The sequence below is a fragment of the Magallana gigas genome, chromosome 8 (assembly GCF_963853765.1).
Source record: "Magallana gigas chromosome 8, xbMagGiga1.1, whole genome shotgun sequence".
In the NCBI taxonomy this organism is placed as follows: domain Eukaryota; kingdom Metazoa; phylum Mollusca; class Bivalvia; order Ostreida; family Ostreidae; genus Magallana; species Magallana gigas.
This window is the reverse complement of record NC_088860.1, coordinates 50,287,133-50,313,789: the sequence shown is the minus strand read 5'-3', so window position 1 is coordinate 50,313,789 and position 26,657 is coordinate 50,287,133. Positions and strand designations below refer to the sequence as shown.

Genomic DNA, 26,657 nt, shown 5'->3' with positions numbered 1-26,657 from the left:
AATACGTTTTAATCTATGTGACTGTAATCCATATGTTGGTTAGTGTTGAAATTAAACGATGCAACACTATACAGTATTCATTCATCCAGTTTTTTATAATTATATCATAATTACACTGTATATATTTTTAATGTTCATTAGTTTTACGCAAGAATTAAATCTTCAAATTTGTAGGTATAAGGTATCCCTTGAGATCGCAAGGACTCGCCGTCGGTTCTACTGTATACTCTATATATAAAGAAGGGGGTTGCTTGGAGGACGACAATTTCTATGGAAGCTTTACAGGATAATACAGGATATAAGACCGGGTTGTTTAATCAACTTTCGCAATAGAAGCACTATTCATTGGCTAAGATTTTATCCAAATCAAACAACAATTTAAAAACAAAATTGAATCTACGTTTGTAATAAAATGAAATATAAATAAATATACTTACTTCTTATCATGACGAAGCTGACAAACAGTATACATAGAAGGCAGGTAGGAATAGATACTCCTAAAGTGATTGCAATCGTCTTAACGTTATTTTGATTCTCTCTTTGTGGAGGTTGTCTGCAATTGAATTTTAAAAAAGTTACTTACGCAAACATGTTCTACAATTTACAACAAAATATAATTGTTCAAAATTTGATGAATTACCGATAGACAATTAGTTGATGTTATCACCATTGCCATAGCAAGCACCATCATTTTGATTACCGACTAGTAAAAGATGTTAAACTGTAGATCATTCTTAGATAAATAATAAAAGACTGTTTTCACAAATAAACAATAATTAACGATCAATATCAATTTAGATCAGTAGCTCGTGGGTTTACTGCTTCAGCGAAAACCTATCATGAAAATTTGTCCACGTGATCCATAGGTTTCAGAGTTTTATTTCTAAAATTTATTTGAAATTTGTCTGCGCGGTAATAATGTTATTGTGTTTCAAACACAGTGTCGCTGATAAAATTAAGCAACGCCATTTCAATGAAATAAATAGTTAAATGCACGTCTTTGTCGAGAAACGCATTTCAAAACAATGCTCATAACTTTGAAGCAATATAGACGAAATTAATTATACTCAACACAATAACAGAGGAGATATTTTTGAATCAATTGAAAAAAAAAATCAATATGTGTTCTATGCAATTTTTTTTTGTTCTTTTGCAAGACATATACATTTGCAGGACAAATTTAATATAAAGATTTTAAAGATTTCAAAAAATCTTATATTTTCATTATGACGCTAGCACGACATCGTCATTTTTTTACGTCTGAGAACCCAAATGACATTGTCATGAATGTTATCGAACGCACAAATGCAATTAATGTAATGTTGTGAAAAGAAGAGAAGAAAATGGATATTTTTTCCATGTAACTCTAAGTCATTCAATGCAAAAATAATTGCCATACAACTAATGACATAATATGTTTCTAATCGTATAAGTTAAATAGCTTAAGCCAAGATAATTTAAAAACCTAGATTTTCAGTTAAAAATAATGAATTTATTATTGTAAAAGAAGTGAATTCAATGCATGTGGTTTTATTGATTTACTTATCTAAACGTTATTTTAAATGGAATAATTCCAACGCACACTCATACCTTACAGAACAAAATGTGACAATTTAAGATAATTATAAATATAAATGTTTAAATAAACTACATTCAAGCTTTTTGAAATATTTCCTTTTATGTTTCAAAAGATCGTTTGCCATTTTTAAAAAAAAATGTATAAGATTGCTATGACGGTCAACTCTTTACAGAGCTCACAATTCTTTGTTATATCGTAGGTCATGTTGTTGTTAACACTTTAAATGTTTATGTAAAAATTCCTCTTTTAAACCTAAAATGAATGTGACAAACGCTGGGGACTATTCATTTATGCTTAAAACGAGAAAGCAGATAGCAAATGCAGCATAAAACAGAACTTTTACTAGCAAATTGAGCCAATGTACACAAAAAAGGACAAGAGCCTTGTTTACATGAAAACAGAAAAGGAGCTTTGTATCTTACTTATAACTTTATATTTGGCACTTAAAATTTATTAAATCATTAAAAATATATTATTATAGCATTGTATGAAAAATAAACAGGAATTAAAATTTGACCAAAATCGTGACCATGCCTCTTTTATATGAAAGTTTTGTTTTCTAAACTATAGAATTTATATTTGTATAGATTAAACAATAAAGAAGTAAGTTTGCTGATGTTTATGGCTATTATTCGGTGCCATATCATCAATATCATTAATTTAGCGTCCTACCTTTTACACGATGGTTCGGCAACGAAACACCCATTTTTAACATGGATACAACTAGGATCTGTAAATAAGATTATTTTTATGACATTTTTCCCATCTCTTTGTGATATGATGATGAATGAAAATTATGAGTTTGAAAATTCTAAAACTATTGCTTCATACCATAAACCATTTAAAAAGGGAATGAAATGATGAATAAATGATACATATAATACAAATTATATGGAAATATGATGATTATTATCTTACAAATACTTGTATCGTTATTTAGCACGTTATGCATCATTATATGCACGTGAAAAAGGTACGAAATCGTGCATTGTTACTATTTATCAATTTGATTGTTGCCTGATGGGTTTTCACACTTCCTTGTAGTTATATATATATATATATATATATATATATATATATATATATATATATATATATATATATATATATATATATATATATCTCATACGTGTGGTGTATATTATCCGTGTGATAAATCTTTGCTATATCACACGGGTAATGTTATATCAAATACTTCCGGTCGGAACTACTTTTGACACAGCCCCTCGCTTCAACGCTTCAGTGACCTATTTTCGAAGATTTGCTAGTACTTTCAACATAACTATATCAACTACAAAAGTGATATTAAATGGATTTTGTCAAAGACTTCAATTACTTACAAATATGAAGGAAAACACATAACTGCGTAGCATAGGCGTCGGACCCCGGGCTAATAAGGGGGGGGGGGGGGTGCTTAGCCCCCCCCCAACTCTTTTTACAAAGTTATACATAACTGTAACCAAGAGACCTTTTATTCTTGTTTGTCAAGATTTTTGATAAGTTTACTCCCATTTAAACTTTCAATTTGCTTTGTGTAGTTTATAAAACTGCAAATTACGTTAACTATCAACGAGTTCATCCTGACGACGCGATGGAAACAGAGCGTTGGCTACTGGTTGTGCAAATTGTGTTTATATACAAGACCTTACCGAAGTAATGTTTCATAAGACTTTGATTCCACCACCAGTAAGCATCCTTATTCACTATTTCAATCCCTAATCATTAGGCTGGTGTTTGTGTTATAAAACATCAACAACTGCTCCTTGTACGAGTCAATTCAAACTAACGTGCATTCGCAACTTTGTGTATGTCAACAAACTTAATAATTCAAGTCTTCTGATCAGTATTTCCATTTAATCAAATGAATAAGCTCTAAGAAAAACTATTTAGAGCTAAAAATCCATTTCAAGGTTTATTTCAGTGATACTTTACATTAAAACAGTTAGATTTATCTCAGAAATGACGTACTAAATTGTATTGCGCAAGGTCACATAACACAACGTTGCATCATCGTTTTTAATCTTTGAAAAAATTCGGGTCATATAAGGGACTGTCTCAAAAGCTTTATAATATAAATCAAATTGTATGAGATAAATAGAACATCTATATTGTGTGATTTTATATTTGCTTTATCCAACTCGTTCAAATGGTTATATTCGCTCGGCAAGCCTCGCGAATATATACACCATTTCAACTCGTTGAATAAAGCAAATATAAAATCACACAATATAGATATCCTCTATATATTTTTGCAAGGCCTTTAGCGATATATTTGCTTTACTTGAAGTTTTGTTTCTCTAAAACACTCAAAAATATGCATGCAATACGTTAGTAAATTGAAATTTTTATACCTAGTTTTACATGCACGTGCTAGATTTTTTAGGAAAGGCTCGAAATGTTTTTTTTCTTCTTTTTTTAAAATTGTAGTAACTTTATGAAAATTAATTCGCTTACATTCATATATTTTGGAAGAGTAAAAGTGATATGAAGGGCATCCATATTCAAAATTCTGACAGGCGTAAACATTCACATCGTTGTGGGGTCCGCTGAAATATAAGCAGGTGTCTGAAATGATAAATAAACTGTGTCTTTAGATGAATCACACATGCACTCACAAACACCCATACACTCACACACGCAACCCCACATGCAGTTTACCTTGAACAATTAACATTCTAGGACCTTTATAACAGAATTCTAGCAAGTTGGTGAATTTTTCATTTGGCACACACATGTAACTATTAGTTTCGTTACAATTCCTGTCAGATGACCTTTTGTCCCATTCAGTTTGGTTCCTTGGACAAAATTCAGTTGGATAGACTTGAAACGTGCAGACCTTTTGTTTTTCCTGAAAATTTTAACAGAGATGTGTTTGATGAAGAACAAACAATGCCTAAAATTTTGCCAAGGTTAGAAGTAAAACAAATATGTCTATGTATGTTTATCATATATTTATATTGTGTGATTGTATTTTTTCCTTTCTTCTCGATCGATTAAATTGCTGTATTATTTGCGTGTTTTTCTGAGCAAAGATGTTTACCATTCAACTAGTTAGATACATCAAATATGTAATTACACAACATATAGATGTTGTGTTCTTTGTCTCCTGAGGTAATTTAATCAAATTTAATATGTTCCATATTGGCGACAATTGATTATTTCCTTAACAATAATGCAGTACGGGGAAAACCCGTTGTTGTATCATTTTGCAAATTTAAATAGTTCTTATTAGAGTAATTTTTTTGAAAGATACAGTACCGATCAGACCCAACCTAACACCAGAGTAAACCCCAACTAAACCCCGGGTTTACTATCTGGGTTTACTTAGGGTTTACTCTGGGTTTACTTTTTGAAAATTTGGGTCCACTCGGGGTTTTCTTTGGGTTTACTTTGAAATTGCTTTTGAGGTCAACTGTATGCACTGGAGTGTGAAGCAGACTAGTATTTTATCTTACCATCTTACTGCCTGTAATTCCTACCCTTTGTATATTCCGAATACACAGTTAGCGTCTGCTTTCAGGGGTATACTTCTGTCTGGGTTTACTCTCTGTGTCCACTCTGGGTTTACTTTGGGTTTACTCTGGGTTTACTCTGGGTCCACTCTAGTAAACCCGAAGTAAACCCAGAGTAAACCCAGAAAGTAAACCCAGGGTTTAATTGGAGTTTACTTTCTGTTAAGTTGGGTCTGATCGGTACTGTATATTAAAAATGTATCACATCTTAAATAAACATTGTTTTGATTTATATTTCTCTCACATTCTGTATTAAGGTACCTCACTACACCTAGGTTATACTTTTTTAGACACTACGCCACAAGATGGCGATTTAGATGTTTTTTTATTAAAGTGTTTATATCATTCGTTTGGACTATATATCGTCGTAGCTCAGGGGTTTAAAAATTGGGCTTCTGAACTGCAGATTATGAGTTCGAATCCACCTATAGCTTTTGTTCATGTTTACTGGATCACTTAAAATTGCACATTTTTTGCCTTTTTGACCTAAATACTTCTTATCAATTATGATATCCATCATAATCAAGTAATTTTCTGCTGATTTGAGAAAATATGTAGTGAACCACCTTAAGCTTTAACATTATCAAAACAAAAACAATGTTGCTATTTAGATTAAATAAGTTAGCTTGCAGATTACTCAAGTGCGTGAATTACTACGGGCTCTGTTATAATTGAATTCCTATAAAGTTTAATTACTTGAGTGTTATAATAACACACAATGTATTTATGAATCGTGCTGAGGGTCTGAGACAAAATTTCTATCAAAACTACATAAGGAAAGACAAACTCCCATTTTGCATAAAACGATAAATATATCAATATTAATTCAATTCATAAATGCAAAGCTGGTGTATGTAATTGAATAAATGTTGATATATCTATCGTTTTATGCAAAATGGGAGTTTGACTTTCATTATGTAGTTTTACTTTGTAGCTTGTCCTAAAGAACGACGATTCATTATTTGAATGTTCTTTGACAGAGATTTTATCTCAGACCCTCTACACGATATAGCATGCACCAGCTTTGCATCCATCAGTCCGTAAACACATATTAAAAAAAACAACAACAACATGGTTTTACCCTTAAATAAGCGAAGCACAAATTTAAACAAAACTGGATTTATTTCTATCATGTTAAATGACTATATCAATGGAAAAAACAATGTGAAAAAATTGATACAAATAAGGTTTTAATTTTTTTCAAATTATCTTTTCTTTACATAAAATATGTACCTTATGTAAGCAGCACTACAATTATTCAATTTATAAATGAAATATGCACCAAGTGCAAAGCCGCACTACCAGAAGCGTGTCGCAACAAGAAGCTGCGCTAGGTCCAGTAAAGGGTGGATCTAAATGATGTATCAATTTTACTAACTTAAATCTACCATCATAAGAAGCTTTGTCAAGGCATCAAAACTAATCAGCAACACTTAATAGGGAGCAGATAGATGAGTTGATTGCCGCCATGTCTGATACGGCAGAGATCTTAAAGCCTAATGACACATCAGGGGAGTATCCATATACAGCCATTCAACACTAAACTAGACATAAAATAAAAATCATATGTGTCTAGTGTAACCATAATGACCATGCTATAAGCACTGTTTCATTAATCGTAACGGTATACTATAACAAATTTGGTAAAATTCTATTTTCTTTTCTTTTTTTCTTTTTTGTGGTTTGGTTAAGAATGCTTAAGTACTACATTTCTATTTGTCAAACAAAATTCAAGCGTCAGTTGTAGAGTTATAAGAAAGTTACAAAGCTCACGAATCAGTGCAATGCAAACAAGGTTCGTGCTATGCTTTTGTGACATTGGTTCAATGCACCGTTAAAAGTGTTTTCCAGTCTTAATGACTAGATGATCGGGAGATTGAACGTGCACAAATGCAATAGGACTTGCAGCCCTCGTTATTTATCTCCCTTTTACCACAACATTGTTGGGGCGAATTCAAAACGAGCTAAAATCGTACGTAAAAGTGAAAATGGCACTGGGTAAAAATAACCATGTATTCAGTATATACTAGTAGCAAAGCATGATGACTGAAACCGATAAATATTGCAATGTTGCAAGATTACATGAGAAACGTTGAGCAACAGTCTTATGGTCGCACAACAGACGCATAAACAAACTGCATATATTTATATCGCATTCGGTCGCGTTAGAATAGTGTGCATGTCAAGTATTTTGAGGAGACTTGATGCAACCACAAAAACGGATGCAACGAATGCGAGAGCTCGTGCAACGTATGCAATAGCTCGAGCGAAGCCAAAAAAGTCCGATCGCAAAGTCCGATCGCAAAGTGTTGTAAATTGCACATGAGCCAAATGAGAAAGGGGCTCAAAGTAAAAGTTTTTCTAGGCGAAGTTGTTTTAAGACGATTTTTTTTTTATTTTTCCAGAATAATCTAATGTAAATTGTTGTCCCTGCCCATGTTGTGGCATAAAACCCCCCTTGGGGTCATGAATTTTACAGCTGTGAATCTAACCTACATGAGTTTTATCTTTTCTGGTTGATATGTTTCTGAGAAGAAGATTTTTAAAGACTTACTTTATATATTCCTAAGTAGAAATTCGACCCCTCAACAACTTGGCCCCGCCCTACCCCTGGATATCATGCTTTGAACAAACTCGAATCTACACTACCTAATGATGTTTTCATCGAATTTCAGCTTTCCTGGCGAGAAAGTTTCTGAGAAGAAGGATTTAAAACATTAACTTTATATATTCCTATGTAAAAATTCAACCCCCGCCAACTGTGGTCCCACTTTACAACTAGGGTCACGATTTTGACAACTTTGAATCTACAATAGATAAGAATACTTCCATGTATTGTTCAGTTTTTCTGGCCAAATGGTTCTTGGGAAGATTTTTCAATGATTTCTAATTATCTTCCTTTGAAAAAGGGCGTGCTCTGTTAACTAAAAATTAAAGGTTTAATTCCGACGGACGGATGGAAAAACGGAAAAACGACATACAAAATATGATCAGAAAAGCTTACGTTAGCTTTCAGCTAACAAGTCATCTTGAGAAAAAAAATGTGAGAAGATCTAATGACGATACAAAATATTTTTTTATGCAAGGTGGCAATATGACCTTGTCATCGAAGTACAAACCCAGGATTATTAAAGATATTCAGGTATGGATTTATGCATTTAATTTTACACCCCAACATATGTCCTGTCACACCCTGATGCAGTACAGCCCTATTGAAAAAAATACACACTATCATACTAGGGCCAAGTCGTGCAGAAACCCTCGACTAGAGAGATTATGATATATGACACACGATTACGATTAAATGAAGAATCAAATCCAATATGTAATTTACTGTTGTTGACCACGAATTGGGTCTTTGTATAAAAACTGCCCTCGAGGTTTTCAAGGGTCTGTGAAACGATGTTATAATTTTAATTATAAAGGTCAATGAAACAATTTAAAGTTTATGTCAATACAAACATGAGTACATTTTGTTCTTTAAATCATACCAATAGCATGTGTAAATGCAGTTGAGGTTTTGATACAACTTCCAGGTCAAACACTGTTTCAACATCCTTGAGCTTACAATTATCTAGAATGCAGAAAACTTAAGTCGCTTTTGTTAGACTTATCTACACTTAAGTCCCAGAGCACCAAGCAACCAAACAATTTAGACGTTTCAGCATTCGTAATTCTCCAGAAAATGTTCTTAATTAATATTCGGATCATTTAGCAGCTTTTAAATTGTAACAGGGTTTCACAAATGGATTTAAGCTTTCTTGCTAATGTGAAAAGGTAGTGTCATATGTTATAAACCTTTAATTCTAGTACAGTTTGCAGCGGTAGCTATGCAGGCCGTCAATAAGAAAATAACTTTGGAAAGGGTTGCAAGCCCTTTTGCATTTACTTATTCCTAATATTATGTTGTCACCAGTAGGAGGGGTACCTAGTGAATATTTGGATTTTTTACTGCTAATTCACAGGTCTGACTTTGATTTGTTAGGTATCAAGTTACATTGCATGGTTTTTATTGATATGTGTAAATTATTTGGCAGCTCTGTCAATTGTGCTAAGGTTTAGAAATGTTTCACATTTTTAGAGTGGACAAGTTAGATTGTGTCAGCGTAGTGCATTAATTAGATCATTTTGTAATGGCATAAAAGCGGGCTTGCAAGGTTTTGTCTTTTTTATAAGTGTTTCATGAAAATCTGTATACATATTTCCAGTACGTAAGATTAACGCAGTTATCGCACTTAGACGGAACGTTGCGCTATCGTCGACCGCCATTACGGTGCTGACGATGTACATTCAATTGATACAATGCCGTACGAGAAAGGAGGTGGAAGACACTGTGTTGTCTTCAAATGTACCAACAATCAGAAAAAGTTGTATAGATGGAAGATGGAGGAATGCTCTGAGCACGGGAAAAGACACGAAGATTGTCCTTGCCAAGCGCTTTTCAAGATGTTTTGCATTCCAGCGCAAGTGGATACCAAATTGCGATGGATCAAAACTATTAATAGAAAGGATTATGAACCTGGCCAAAAAGACCAAGTATATCTATCATGTTGAAATTTATCAGTTATAGTTTTTTTTAATTTTTAAATTGATCTTGTTGATTTTATATCTGAATTACATCGTCGATAATAACAGATGAATATGGAATATATGCTGACCATATATATCTACACATGTATACACATGTATAGATACCTCATGTTTTCCTTTATATATGTTGACGTGTACAGTATTCATTAACATACATGTTTATGTATAAATCTGATATATGTGCATCTTCACAGTTTTCATCAGGGTTAATTTTGATTATCTTTTAATGCTAACAGGTCTGTTCAATTCATTTCCTTGATGGGTGTCCATCCAAACTGAACCCTGACCCTAAATTACATATAGTATATCACAAAAAAGTAAGGGTGCGAAAAATTACATGTTTGTCATAAAATTTAGAATTTAGAATTTTGTTTAATTCTACTTTCAGAATGAGATACTTGCAGTTAATGTGATTCACATATTACTATGATTATTATTAGAATAGTTTAGTATTTTCAAACTGTAAAATTTAATAGCAGTTTGAACTTACATGAAGCTATTTTGAGTGGTCATACTTTTACTAGTGATTGCCTGCTGGCGGGTACAATGACTGTGTGATTGAAGTTAACTATGAATGCATGATCATCCTCGGGTATGTTAAAACACACTATACGTTCAGAAATGTATGATGATATATTACTATGTATGATTTCATATAGATAAAGAAAGGTAGGGGAAAACTGGTGAGGAATATATCTAATCAGGAAGATGAGCAGGAGCAGAATGAAGAAAGTGGCCTTATATGCATAGGAGGAGATGAAGCAGCAGCAGAACAACAGACATGGAAATCAATACTCCCTCAGCAGCAACAGCTTCTACCCAGACACCACCTGTTACTATTCATCAGTATGGGGTGTCTTGTGTTACCTACTGACCAAAATCAGATGCAACAACTCAGACAATTGATTCATTGCATGACCATTTATATTGTCTACAATTAACATCTAATACTCTAGGTACTCAAACAACACGTGAACTTTCATCTTTCAAAATTTTGACAGAGAAAGATTCAGTGTTTTATACAGGGTTGTCACTGACAGTATACTCTGCTTTAGCAGATATAATGAGGGTACATGGCAACGATTTACCTTATTTATTGTCCATTGATGAACAAGTTTTGTTAACGTCAGTTAGATTACGTTTAGGGTTACAGTTTTAAGACTTGGGGAAAATATTCGAAATTTCCTATTAGCTTGCTAGTAAAATTTTAATTCATGGATAAATATCCTAGCTATTTCGTTGAAAGATTTGATAATGTGGTTGCCAAAGGACACTATTCACAGATCGCTACCAACTTCTTTTAGGAACATATATCTTAAATCTACATGTATCATAGTTTATACAGAAGTGTACCTTCAGTGGTCATTGTCCCTGAAAGCCAGGACTGCAACTTACAGCAGTTACAATTAAAATTCCTTGGTTGTATCGCACCATGTATGAATACATCATGTGTTTGTCAAATTGACATGTTGGGCTTAACATTCCTTCATTTTACGAGGTAGAAAGCAGCTTAGTGAAAAAGAAGTTGTCGAATCTCGTAGAATAGCATCAGTGCGCATTCATGTTGAAAGGGCAATTCGTAGAATAAAATCTTGTAGAATTTCAAACAGCATTATTTCAATAAAGTCAATCAAAAAATGAACAAAGTAGTGAAAGTAGTGGGTGCTCTTTGTAATTTTAGACCTCAGCTGATTAAAGATTAGAGGTGCTCATGCAGTGCATTAGAAACTATTGATGAAAATGACCGCATAGTGTCGAATTTTTACATTGTACTTTTTTGCTACTTCATTGCTCTTTCCTGAGAATAACAAGAAATTATATACAAATGTAAAAACTGTTTATTATTGTTTTCACAAAGTTGAACATACTTTTTCATACTTCTTACTGAAAACGAATCTGCCTTGTGAAAAATCATCAACAATTCTAACAATTAGATGATTGAAATAAAATGCTCTGATTCTTGGTAAAAATATTTGACACAAAAGTTCTGTTATATTGTACATCAATGCACACTGAATCCCCATTTTTTCAAACCATGTAACAAATTTGCACGTTGATTTTCTTGTACAAAAAAGTTGCATTTGTATTTGTGTATAATATTCATTTCTGCCTGACTTGATAGTATGATTGTATTATCTTATTTAATATGAAATAAAATGGGACTGATCCCTCAAATTAGCTCTTTTAGATCACATCTGCTTTTCCTTAAATGTTTCTTTGATGAAGATAAAAGGCAATGTCATTTCCTCTTCTAAAAATCGGATGGGAGACCTCCTCGTTACTCGCAACGAGATCTTGTCTTTTTTTTAAATTTATTTTTTTGTGAGTAACGGTGCTACGATCAGCTAGCAATTGACTGTAAGACCGGTTTTCGGGCGCGAGTTAGATCTGGCCGGGTCGTCGATAATAGAAGGTGTGTCCTTAAGTAAAAACCTTCCTGGTGTTCGACAAAATGTCTTAGGACCTGTATGGCCTATGTCTATATCTCTGTGAGATGAAATCCTGTGCGGGGAGTTTAAAAAGAATTTCTGTGTTGTAAAAGTACGATAAACTGTGTTGGAAAAGAACAGAAGTGAAAAGTATTTCTTTATTAACATTTCAATTTAGAATACGCTAACTTAAGAGTATACGTATTTTTGTCTTTTTAATATGTGTTTTATGATGTTTTTGTTTGTTTGCTTAAGAATATAAAGTATGGTAGCCTGACGGTTGAATACAATGTATTATTTGAACAGTGTAGTTATGTAATTTTCACCGAGGATTTTCACTACACAGGACCCATAGTCGACCAAGGAAAAGAGACGCACGTGGACGCACAGGCAAATGGTGACGCTGGTGATATGGTCCAGTTAATCCGTTGTAAAAGGTTCATACTACAGGACAGTTTGTCTACGCAAGTGTACCTGGACATGCTTTTTATATGTACGGATGCAATATACCTTATCGCCATAAATGATGGTTCCAAATATTCATGTACTTGCTGCATGTGCAACCTCCCATATAATTTTGAACAGAGCGTACCAAAAGCAAAACATTGTCCTGACTAAGATTATATTAGTGTAATCAGCCAAAGTCGGGTTAATTTTTCTGTTTATATGATTGTTGGGGTATTTGGGGGGTTATTTTCTTTTTGTGAATGTGTATGTTGTGTAATTTGTCAGTTATTTGCATGTGTGAATTGCGTGTATTGAGTGTTTGAAAGTCTTTGTGTATAGAGTGTTACATGCAGTAGCCATATTTTTTCTTTAAACTGTAAAGGGAAAGGTTATTTTCTCGGTTCTGCCTCTTTATTTCTGCAAAGTTCAGTTTATAAACGAAGTAATTTCATGGCCTTTTAACACAAATTGTGACAGTCTCTAGCCGTGCCCTTTTAATATGTTGTATACGCAAGCGATGCATCATACTCATATGAGAGATCAAAAGCCGCATTCCAATACTTTTTGATTGACAGTTCTGATAGTTTTGTTGCTGTATTTGAAAGCAAACCATAACTACAATTTAAACAATAAATATTCACCCATGATCATTGTAGATTGGCCGAACTATAAAAACTCTCAATGATAAGTAAAATGGTATATAATCCCCTGCAAAAGGATGTAAGGTAATAATCTTAACTTTATTTTTGATTTTGGGTTTTGATTCATCTTAAAATAATACTGTTATATTTGATTTTGTAACAATAAAATCTATACGATCACGCTTTTTAATAGAGTGCTTGTGAAACTACTATTGGACTATGTGGTTCCTAAGTTTGCACTTCAATGTGATTAAGAAGATGAACGTCTTAAATATGCCATTGGATATGACAACTTGTATTGTAGATTTCATATCATCGATTAATTTAAGAAAAGAAATAATAAAATAGCATTACTTTTCATGTATTTGAAGTCTGGAAAAACTACGTCAAAGTTTGCGATCTTGAGTGTATTCATCAAGCAAGTGATAAGGTTATAAAAGTCACGCCAGGCCCCAGAATCATGAAGCAAACTTAGAATTAAGTCAAAACGTGTACACTACCCTAATTTCCCTTGATTGAAATCAATGTCAAAATTGGAATGACATTAAAGGTGTCTTGATATGATGTTTTTAATGACAGATTTAAATTGTCATATCAAGATAAACAAAAATAATTTATTTTATAACTTTTGACAAGTCTGAAATTCCTACTTGATCCTGAGGCCAGATTAATAACGAGCGCAGCTCGCCGGCGCGCAGCGCCGGCGCGAAGCGAGCTCTACCGGCAAGGCGTGTGTGAATAGAAAATTCGGACTAGTTGCACATTCATTCAACGGATTTTTTTGGCGTCAGTAATCGGACCAGTAATGCCTTGTTTTAATCGTTCCAGTAATTCCCTATAAATATGGTTTCCCATTTCACACTCTCACGAGAACAAGATAAAAGACTATGTACATAATGCATTGTAAATAAAATAATTCCATTACGTAAGACTAACAGAGTTGTCGTTCCTTCGAGTGACGTCACAATGGATTTCTTGCACATTGATCCCACAGAATTTTTCGGAGTCAGTAAATTTCGACCCACAATGCAATTTATCAATGTCGGACGATCTCACTAGACTTGATTCCTTCTCGCGAGAATCAAAGTTAAACTTTTGAGAAACAGATAAATTGTGTAATTTCAAGAATATCATGCTTTTTAAGTAAACAAAACAGTATATTTCACTTAGTTTTTTTTTCAGGGTTTTTTTCAGAGACAGACGACACTTGACCGACGTGAACTTTGACGTCACAATAAGGGGAAATTACTCTATGTAGTTATTGTAAATCTGCTGAAATATAAATACCAAAATCTTCTCAAAATCTTGCAAAGCTAGCGAATTGGGACATTTTTTTTTTTAAATAGGAAATAAAACAGTTGTAACTTGCTCTCATTTGGATGAATGCTCACATTTATTGTATTCACTATATATTTACAGTATTTTCCAGGAACGTTTTTTAAAAGGGGCGCGGCAGCATCATTCAAAAAATATTTACAAGCAAAATGAAAAAGAAATTCTCAAAATCAGGGAAATTCTAATCCGGGTAAGGAATGGTGAGTGCGTAGTATGCATTTAGCTCTTTTACTGCTCAACGGTATCTTTGTTTTCACATTTATTACATCCTCCCCCGGGGGGGGGGGGTCCAAAACCGTTTTTCTTATATGATCAGCTATTTTTTTTATACGTAAATTACATTTTTTTTAAACGGGGGGGGGGGGGGGACTCTATGATAAGTCAATTTATTTATATGTACTAAGTTTAAGAAAAATGTCTGCTACAAGAAAAGAGGAAATAAACTGCAATAAACATTATGTTAAAATCTCTATTATTCAACAAAATTGTATCTGAGATAAATTATATTTAAATAAATAAACAATCTTATAAATTCTGAATAATGAAAATTTACTAGAAAAAAAGGCATGTTGATATTTTATTTTGCATTCAAATTCAGTTACGTTGATACTTTTATTTTTATTGATTTATCATAATTCATTATTTGATCACATGCTGCGCTCGCCCCAACGGTCGCACCGTAAAACATATTAATTGTTGTTAAGCAATTAATTTTTTGAATGTTTTAATTTGAGCGATTTGGCGCATTGAGGAACAATTTTATTCTTCACATCTATAGGATGTTTTTATGTTCCTCTGTATGTTGACATTTGCAAGCCGCTAAGAAATCGTGTACCATTGGTATAACGCATGACAAACATATTAGTACAGTATACAAAACACTCACTGAATTCAAATGTGTATTACCTTAAGTCGACAATGAGAAAATGTTCATCTAATTTGCGTAAACGTTAAAGTTTTTTTTATGATTTAAAATCAAACAGAAAAGGCACCACGTAAGGGTCAATCATGATAAACAAACGGTCTGGTACGGGAGCTGTGACTCAATGCTACTAAACAATAATTAAAGATATTCAAGGAATATCTATACTAATATATTGAAATAACAGGCTCGAATTTTGGGGCTTTGATACCGAGAAATCGGAGCAGTACTGTCTTTTGTTTTATAAATTGAATACATCATTGGTACTTGAAGATTACCAATTTGTTTTTTTTTTGTTTTTCTCTTAATCACGCTTCGCTTTTTAACAACCAGCGAAAATTCATTCAATAAATCCTTAAATCATCTGGATTTTTTTGGATTTTACATTCTTGCACATGCGCATTACAATCACGCTTATTACGAGAGGCTTTTTATTTAATGTTTCCAGAATATCACATTTGCATGGATAAACTATTAATACGTGTAAATGTTCATTACAAAGCTGATATATATACTGTTCATCAATGAAAATACGGGAGAAAACCCAAACTCACTGCATTCATTATAACTAACCCCGAGAGTTCCGAATGTAAACATGGTGTGTAAATTTGAAGCGAGTAAAAAAAGGTGGTGAAAAAGTGTTGAATTCTTCATGATTATGGATAAAATTTATAGATGAAAGGTATTTAAAGCCTAAAAATTGTTTGATATGAATAACTTTACTGTTATCATCAATGCAATTTTCTAAAAATGGTTTCGGAGAGATTCTGCAATTTTTTTGCTACATTATGGGTTCATGGGAGGAATTTTAACTGTTGTGAAGGCTTGTTCCGAGACAATGCCATATTATTCTAACTAAGCAGAGAGCAGTGAAATTTAAAGTATTATTGTAGGATTATAGTTCGTAAATTTCCGATATCATTTGCAATGTCAACCCGTGCACACACGGGTCTATGTCTAGTTTGGTCTATGTATGAAAAAGTGAAAATTTAATCTGTTATGCTTATGCAGAATATAACTGTATGAACTACGTCAATATTATTATCTTTTTTTTTGGAACGATTTCATTCATTAAACTTGGGGAGAATAAATTTTGAATCGCTGCCATGTAAAAAATAAACTGGGGCAGAGCGAAAATATAGGGAATTGGAAGTTAACAGTGTACCCCGACCAAAAGTTTAGTTTTATATCTTGCATAGAATTTTCTTATTTTCAGTAAAAATGTAATTCCTTAAAGGTACAATGTCAAAGATTAAGTGTATGCAAAAACAAGTGTAAAATTCAAATACTTTACAATTTTTTTTTATTCTATCGAGGGTCCAAATATAAAGTAATTGTTGCCCAGGCGATTTCGCCCCATCTAACTCTTGTTATTATTTGCAATGCTTTAAAAATTCTTTCTAATGATCGAATGAAATGTGAAAATCATTAATTTTGTAGAGTTATATGCAAGTTATGGGCTTGCAATTCTATGTCATGTTAAGAAGGCTCGTGCCCTTTTTTGTTTACAAAAGTTCAATATACCAGTATACAGGGGTTTTTTTCAAGCTAATTTTCTATCTGTTTATTCATTTTAAGCTTTCATAAACGGTTCCTAATGTTTTACACATCCAACTCAGGTCTAAAACTTGCATTTGTACTTCAACATTAAAACTGTAAACAAAAGCTTTGTTTGCATAGCAAATAATTGTAAACTCTTTAGCTTGCTTATAACTGAACAAATAACACTCAGATTTCGGTTGCCTTATTTGCCTTTAGTTACTAAGCATTGTAAACATTAAAATCTGAAAAAAATAGTTGTTTACCAATGTCATGACTATCCCCTTTAATTGAAAAAGTGAATTGTTTGCATAACAAAAAACTTACTATGATTGCCGATTTAAGTGTTTCAAATTGATAATAATGAAATTAGTATCATTTTGTCTAATGTTACACTATGTAAGCATTATACATTATGTAGTTGTAAAAAAATCATTTTCATTGGGTAAATTTTAATCTTCCGAGAAAAATGAAAAATAACAAACACCTTGATTGAACAAATACGTGTATCCTAAAATGCTCTCTTAAAATATTGTTATAGTAATTATAATACTTACACACTCGTGAAGCATAGGTAAAGAGGACAAGAATGTTCCAAACAACAGAAAACACAATGTATCATACAGAGCCATAGCTTGTCTTCACGATAATGGCAGCTACACCTGTGCGATGTTCTATGCATGAACAAGCCAAGTAGCAACGAACCTGCTCTTATATATGCGCAGTTGTAACCGAACACGATTTAAATGAATAGACACAACTTAAGATTTGCCAGCCGATTTCTAAAAAAAAAAAAACACCAGCATTGTAAATAAACGAACTTTTAAATTTTTGTGTATAATATTTAACCATAAATTTGGTGGAGTATTTAAACTAAAATAGTGCAAGTCCATTGCACTTAGAATATTTAAATCTTGGTAAATAACTATGTAATGTCTAGAGGTGATGTTATGGAATAAGTCCATAACTATACACTTCAATTACATTTTATGGTCATTTGATTATTGACTAAAACATACTATGTATAATATCTTTCTTTTACAAACAACTATTTACCTTGATACGCGTCCCCCCCCCCCCCCCCTATAAAAACACAATAAATGAACACGGTATTCATGGTAAGTAAAATTGGATTAATATGTGAGGGATATATCTAACATAAAAGAGAAATAACTTAACATTGTGCATATTGGATAATAAAATATATTTATGAAATATACAGCTTTTGCTGAATATGAGAAGAGAAATAAAAATAAAAAAGTGAGTTAAAAAGTAAAAATAAGCAAGGTAAGATTTATAGTCTTGCTCGCAAATAAATTTCCTCGCACGACTTCTTCATGTTATACTCCCTGATACCTGTACAATTCATAGTATCCTTAAATCACTGGGATGCATACGGGCAGAATTGTCAAACTACGGCGCTCATGCTTTTTCATTTACATTTCCAATTTCTAACTCTCGTGTAATAGGTACCAATTCTAAACCCTCAGTGGAGAGATTGCGCATGTAGAGTAAAATAAATTACCCAAGGTCACAATGATACCGCGATTGCAAAAGGGAATCAAACCAGACTTGAACCCGGGGCTATCGCGTCTTAATCAGTCGACGCTATCAAATGCACCAACACCTTTATGTCCGAATGTAACTCTAAAGTTAGCATTGTATGGCTATAATTTGCCTCTATCTTTGAATCATTTAATAAATGATCCATAGAGTTAGGAAAATTATACAAATCAGTATTATTGTTGATTAAAAGCAGATGAACCAGTTACTTGTTCGTTTATGTGAAGGTTAACACGGTAACTATAGTAAACTGAATACAGTGTTATTTTCGCCCCGTGTTATATTCACCTTTCTTTACTTGAAAACGCTTTCGCCTCCATCTTGAATTCAACTAGTCATTGTTATGTTTACACTACTGGCTCTAAAATTCCCTGTCCGTATGAAAATCCCCTGTCTTTCTGCGTCATCTCCAGTGCAGCCCCTGTCAGCCCCTGTACATAACCACTGTACACCCTGTATTCCCCTGTCAGCCACTGTACACATCCCATGTGTGCCACTGTAAGCCCCTGTCACCCCCCGTAAGCCACTGTATTTCCCTGCACATGCCCCTACACCCCTGTACGGTTTTTAACTGTTTATAACAGTATTTTCTGTTATTTAATATCAATATTTTTTCTCGTAGTTCAATTATTTAACTCTGATGTGTATAGTTTGAGCTATAAATCAATTTTTGCACTCAACAGAGCGCCGACTCAGAAGACACACGGTGTTCGTAATTTTAGAAATAATATGTTTTCATTATTAATTTATTGATACTAAAATACTCATGCTAACAACTAAAGGCTCAAAAGATTCACCGGGTGTTCAATCTCAGGTGAGTGCAGGGATTATTTTCGGCAGGTGTTAAAGCCTTCGGGGCATTTAGTACTTTAGCGTTCGGGAACATCACTACTCCGTAATGTTTGAAAAAATGCTGTGAGTTATTTCTACAAAGATCAAACGCAGCAGATGGTGTTTGTGCATCTAAACAAATATTTGCACACTAAAACCAGAAAATTAGTCAGAATGTAGAATGTGCATGTATAAGCAGCCATGTTACGATAGAGCACGTCTTTCTTTTTTTTATAACCAAGTTCCTGATTGTAGCTTTATTATTTTCCAGTTAATAGCAAAGTAAAGCTTGAATAGCTTATAAGTACGTTTGTTTAATATGTGTTTCTGTGCGGTTTATTGGACCCTTGAAATGAATTTAAACTGATGATTAACTCTCCTAACAATTTGATAATTTCTAAAATCTAATTTTCATTTCCCTTTATACTGCGAAGTGGAAGATATCAAACATGATGTTATATATTTCCGGTGAATAGAAACCAGCCGCCCTGGTTACAGAGAGAGAGAGAGAGAGAGAGAGAGAGAGAGAGAGAGAGAGAGAGAGAGAGAGAGAGAGAGAGAGAGAGAAGAGATAGTGTGTGTGTGTGTGTGTATGTGTGTTTGCTTTAAATTTGAATTGAAATTTATAAAAAGTTTACCCGGGAATAAATTCCTAATAAGTTACCATGCAATCCTTATTTCATTCCCAATTCTTTATCACTTTTAGACTAACTCAAAGCGATTATACTATTTGTAATCCACCAATGTTTGATTTTACACCATATCAAATTGATCAAAGAATTTATTGAAGTTACAGTTTTGAAAGAAGAGAATGTTGACATTATTTTTTTCACTCGGTCAGTGGTTATATACTAGCTTCTGTACACAGCCCTTCTTGACAATTTGCAGTGCACGGTAGCGAGGTTGGGAACAATGAGGTGACAGACACTCGTGTACTTGTATATACACACACTTTTTAAGATCTGAATGCACGGTAATGTTTAGTAATTATGTATTGTGTTGTTTAAACGCCACTTATGACATTCTTTCCATGTTTGTCAAGTAAAGAAAACAGAAATTTATAATTGTGATTTATCAGTTTTAAGAATATCAAACATGAAAAGAAAGAGCTTAACATTCGGAACATCATTTGACACAGCCATATGAATTAGACCGCATTGCTCTCAATTTTTTTCATTTTTCAAATTCTGAATTTGAATAATGAAATGAATTCGACCAATCGCGAAATAAAACAAACAAAATAAGCAGCAAAAGTTCTTTAAAAAATCATTTAACGATGTAAACACTATCAATAATATCTACTTATATAAAACTTTACATAAAACATCTAAACAGAACATCTAAACAGAATTTGTTTATGCCATTTGCATGTATGCGTCGATTGCAAACAATTTCCGTACGAAAAACGAGGGTACATACTTAGTGGATGTAAATATAATCAAATAACAATAATACATAAAGTATGAAAGCACTTCTCTAGAGAGATAAGAAAAAAAATAAAAGAATTTTCACAATGCGTTATATACGTCGTCATTAATTCAGTGCAAGGTGTAGTTTTTCACAAAATCTGTAGATATATCAATTTTATTAAAGGTTTGTTTTCGGTTATGCGCAGCTGGAATTAAAAGACAACACTTCCATGGACTTGTTTTTATATTATAGACGATTGTTTTAAATATTCTAAAAAAAAATTGATATCAATAAATCAAAAAAAAAAAAGGAAATTATCAATTACATTTATTTATAAATTTTAAATAGTACCCTTCAATCTTTACGTTTTAAATAATAATGCGTATACATGTATATACATGTACAGACCATACACTGTTAAAATAGAAAAAATCACAAGAATGTTCCCAAGACAGAAAGTACATTTGTAACTTTAATGTTTCAATGCATTTTTGTAAAGAAAATGCGCAGGTGTTTTTTGAATAGAACATAAAATTAGAGACATAATCTTAAAAAACACCAAACAAAACAAAAAAAAAATCGGTTTAAAATTCTGTCCAGTGATTTAAAATTTCATTTTATAGTTTCTTCTATACAAAATGATGAATAATATCACATCAAATTTCACAAATGATATGATTTTTACAGCACAAATGGTTTTGAACTGAAAAGTCGACTGTCACTAATGCCATCAGATATGCCTAGCTGTTTAAAGGTCGAAAAATATTCTCAAGAATATCAAATAAGCGGAGGTCACATACTTTGGAAGAGAGAACAGTCTCCATGTTGTTTACTGATATCTATACCTAGAGGTGGACTTAGAATTTAAATTCATTATTCTCATCAGAATTGTCAAATTTTAATTAAGCAGACATACTTTAATTACATTTTTCAACGTCATTTGAGTATTTAAAAAAAAACAACAAATATTGTTTATCAAATATTCCCATTGGAAAAACACAACGAATGAACACGGCATACATGGTAAAGAATATTTGACAAGGACGTGAGAGGTAAATCTAACATAAATGCGTTCTTTCAGTAAAGTTCGTAAATTCAGTTCGTGCTTGCACTCAATGCGACTTTAATATAGGTGAAACAAGAAATAAATCAAACAAAGTAAGTAGTAAAATATTAAAAGAAGTCTTTTAACAATTTTAAAACTATCAATTGTATATACGTACGTTAAAGTTGACATTAAAAAGCTAAACGATGCCTCTAAAACAGTTTTTAAAAGTGACAAGAGTAACGACCCCGTATTGTTAGAACTTCCCATTAAGCACGTATAACATGTAATAATTTTATCAATGTTTAACTTCAAAAGTTCTAGTAACATCCTGTGCTCTGTGTTGCTTTGATGCAATATACGGTTTTCCGTACAAACTGTATACAAATTTAAATGATTTCTTTGAGAACAGGACACATATTTAAATAATTTAGGGGTTATAAAATTCTAACAGTAATTTGTATAGAAATAAGACGCTTTATCTTTGCTTTATATGCTTATTGTTTTGTGTTGTTCAATACATGTTATGTATATGGAATATATGTAAGCTAGTTATTATCAATACTGGCTCTTTAAAACCCCGTCCGTATGAAAATCCCCTGTCTTCCCCTGTCACCCCCTGTGTTTTCACTGTCATCCCCTGTACATCCCCTGTGTGCCACTGTACAGAGCCCCTGAGTACCCTGTCATCCCCTGTGCGCCCCTGTACAAATCCCCCTGTGTGCCACTGTTCGCCCCTGTCACCCCCTGTAAGCCACTGTCATCCCACGTAAGCCACTGTATACCCCTGTGCATGCCCCTGACATCCCCTGTATGGCTTTTGACTGGTTTTTTTTTTCAATATCATAGTCTTAATTCAACTATTGAAATCACATCTGTTATATTTTGAGCTATAAGTCAATATTTGCACTCAACAGCGCCGAATCACAAGACACATTGTTATCGTAATTTTAGAAATCACATGTATTGGTTGATAATTTATTGATACTTCAATAATCATGCTAACAACTAAAGATTTGAGAATCAACGGGTGGTAAACCTCAGGTGAGGGCGGGAATTATTTTTTATTAGGTGTGCAAGCCCTCAGGGCATGTAGTCCTTTAGAGCTCGGGAACATCGCTACTCCCTTATGTTTGAAAAACAGACATAAAAATGCAAAATAGAGTGAATTATTCTTTTTTTTTAAATTGTCTATAGATATATGTACACTTTACTTATGAATATCTTAAGCCTATGAATCATATGATTCTTGGCAATTAACAACACACTAGAAACTAAGATCAAGCGCGGCACATGGTTTTTAATTGTGTATATATCTAAACATATAGGAGCGCACTAAAACCAATAAATCAGTCAGAATTTAAAATTCATAATCAGTTATGTAACGATAGAGTACACCCTTCTTCTTTTTTCTAACCAAGTTCTTGGTTATTAAATACCTTTATCAATTTCCCGTGAATAGCAAAATATAGCTTCAATAGCTTAAATAAGTTTGCCTAAGAAATTATTTTAGTATGTTTGTTCAATACGTTTCTGACCGGCTTATTGGAATTTGAATTAAATTTAAACTGGTATTTTAATCTCATAATCAATTTCATTATTTTTCAAAATCTAATTATCATCCCTCTTTTTACTGCAAAGTGGAAGATATCAAAGATGATTTAATTAATTGTCAGTGAACATAAATCTGCCGCCAAGGTCAGAACATGTTAATGTGTTTTCTATACAATGTCATGTAGGAGATTTTATAGATATTGAAAAATTTAACAATTTTGAATTAAATTTATTGATTATATAGTTTATCCGGGAATTTATTTCCTAATACGTAAACATGCAATCCTAATTTTTAATACCTATTCTTTATCATTCCGCATCCCTGGTCAGAACATACACAACATACATGTAAATGTAGAACTAGTGTTTTCTATACATGTAGCCTAAGGAGTGTATACAGAGAGAGAGAGAGAGAGAGAGAGAGAGAGAGAGAGAGAGAGAGAGAGAGAGAGATATTGCATTGATTTTTAATTAAAAGTTACTAATAGTTTAGCCGGGAATTAATATCCTAATAAGTAAACACGCAATCCTTATTAACTATCATAACCATTTTTCTTTAATTTTTTAGATTAACTTAGAGCTGTCAAATTGATGTTTAATTCATCGATGTTTTATACTACACCAGATCAATTAATCAAAAAACTTGAAGACACATAATTAACAACTAGCTGATTGAAGCTACAGTTTTCAAAAGAGAGGAGGTTGTTGACATTATTTCACTCGGTCAGTGATTATTTAATAGCTACTGTACACAGCCCTTCTTGACAATTTGCAGTTCACGGTAGCGAGATTGGGACCAATGAGGTGACAGACACACGTGTACACGTATATATACACACACTTCCTCAGATCTGAATGGTCGGTCAGTGATTATATAATAGCTATATACTGTATACAACCCTTCTTGACAATTTGCAATGCAAGGTAGCGAGATTAAGAACAATGAGGTGACAGACACACGTGTACTTGTATATACACACACGTCCTCAGGTCTGAATTCCCGGTAATGGTACACAATAATGCAATATGTTGTTTAGACACCCCTTATGACCTTTTTCCCAGTCTGTCAAGTAAAGAAACAAGAAATTGAAAATTTCAATTTTTCAGTTCTGAGAATTTCAAACCTGAAAAAATTGAAGAGCTTTAAATTCAGAACATTATTTGGCACAGTGATATGAATTAAAACTGTATAATTATGCTCTTTTATATTTTTCATTATTCAAATGAAATAAAATTTATATAAATGCCTAATATTTTTCTGATTCGAAACCCGGACCATTGTTTTAGATAATGCATGTGTGTATAATTAAATGTTACCCCGTTACCGGCATTTGCATACAGTCATGCATTAAATCATTCATTAACGGTATCATTGCTCTACAGTGTATATGCATGTGGGCAATTCTATACATTAATGCATATAAATAACTAAACTGGAAAATGAACACTAGCTGAGAGAAGTTAAAAGTGTCAATGGACCGGTCTAATCCCCCTTTCCGAAAAAAGCAACTCTCTCTCTCTCTCTCATAATTTATAAAAAAAACCAATACTGACAGCAATTATCAGCGATTTACATGAACTATATAAAGGCTGTTTAATTCTATGGATCATTACACTGGTCAAAACAATCAAAATATAGGTGATCATTTCATCAATTCGATCGGTGGTTATCTGCACGTGCTGATCATGTTGTAATATTATCTCAGTCAGGTTACATGGCACAGAACATTCCAGATTTCACGCACTCCTCCACTTATTTTTCTTTCTTTTTTTTTTTTTTTTTTTTTTTTTTTACAAATTACAGAACACGTTCAATTGTTTAAATGCATGTATAATAAAAATTGCGGTTTATCGGTATACAAGTATATCTTGATTTGTGTCAATGTTGAGTCAAAATTATTCACGTTTGAAATAAAATTGCCCTCTATGAAATGAAAAGAAAAACAAGCACCGTCTAAAACATTAATGCTAAATATAAATTTTTAAAAATCCGATTTAATTAAAAGCTATTTATTTACTTAGCGAGCAGTTAAAGACCGTAATGGGGATGTCAGGGGCATGCACAGGGGTATACATTGGCTTACAGGGGATGGAAGGGGCGTACAGAGGGTGACAGGGGCTTACAGTGGCACACAGGGGATGTGTACAGGGGCGCACAGGGGATGACAGGGTAGACAGGGGCTCTGTACAGTGGCACACAGGGGATGTACGGGGGATGACAGTGAAAACACAGGGGTTGACAGGGGAAGACAGGGATTTTCATACGGACGGGGTTTTAAGAGCCAGTAGTGATATAGTGAACATTCACCGAGGTGGAAGTGTAATGTAGTAATGTACTACCCGACTTTATTGAATTGACATCTATATAAAGGGAAGTACTAATTTTTGGTCTGATTGGAATTATCAATTTAATTTTACGATGTTGTGTATCGCAATCAAAAATATCTTTGCTAGCCAAGGACTTCTAATCCCAGCCGCTCCTCAAGAACTCTTAGCATATTATGCTATTAAAAGTCAAAAATGTTCCCTTGATTTTGATTGGGGTTTACTTAACCTTACGACCAACTAAAAAGGCAATAAATATCCGATCTACTGCACACTGTTTTTGTACTGTTTATTCACGAGTGTCTCTAAAGCGAGTAGCTCAGAAACCTTATATTTCTAGTTTTTGAACCTCCATGATACATCTAACATACAATGGTGCAATAACAAGTACACATGATTGTGTCTCAACGTAGAAAAAAATAGATTAAGCATTGACCGTTCCCTGTCTAATACATACAAACGCACTCGACCAATATTTTACTTTTTATCGAATACATTGGGCATTACAACGTTATTTTAACTTGTCAATATCGATGTCTGTTGAGATTGTCATTAGTGTACCAGTGAGGTTAAAGCTATTACGGCATCTTTCATCATTCGGCTAATTTCAAAATAGGCTGAGAGATCACGTGACGATAAAAATCCTGTTGATACCATAATTGGCTTTCGAAGATGAGTCAAAATAGAACGCTACATCTATGCATATAAATTAAAACATTTTGCTAATATGAACTAAGAAATGCCTGTTCCAGAGTAACAGCTTACATTTTCGGTGTTTATCACGTGGTAGTTGATGTCCGTAAGCTATAATTGAACAATACCCGACATTTAGTAATTATTGAGAAATGAATTAAAAACCTATTTTCATTTACGATAAACTTGCCTAAAATAGAAAAAGAAGTAAGTGATGGCAGACACGCTTTGGCGAATCCAAG

At 33.1% G+C, this 26,657-nt stretch overlaps 1 long non-coding RNA gene across 1 annotated transcript; it reads right to left on the bottom strand.

Annotated features, from left to right (window-relative positions):
- Positions 1 to 450: 450 nt before the first annotated feature.
- Positions 451 to 17,683, bottom strand: LOC136270512 (uncharacterized). The gene is made up of 5 exons (XR_010708261.1): positions 17,552 to 17,683; positions 4,238 to 4,427; positions 4,034 to 4,144; positions 2,252 to 2,309; positions 451 to 553 (listed from the first exon to the last, which is right to left on the bottom strand). It is a non-coding gene; the product is annotated as an uncharacterized lncRNA (long non-coding RNA).
- Positions 17,684 to 26,657: the final 8,974 nt, after the last annotated feature.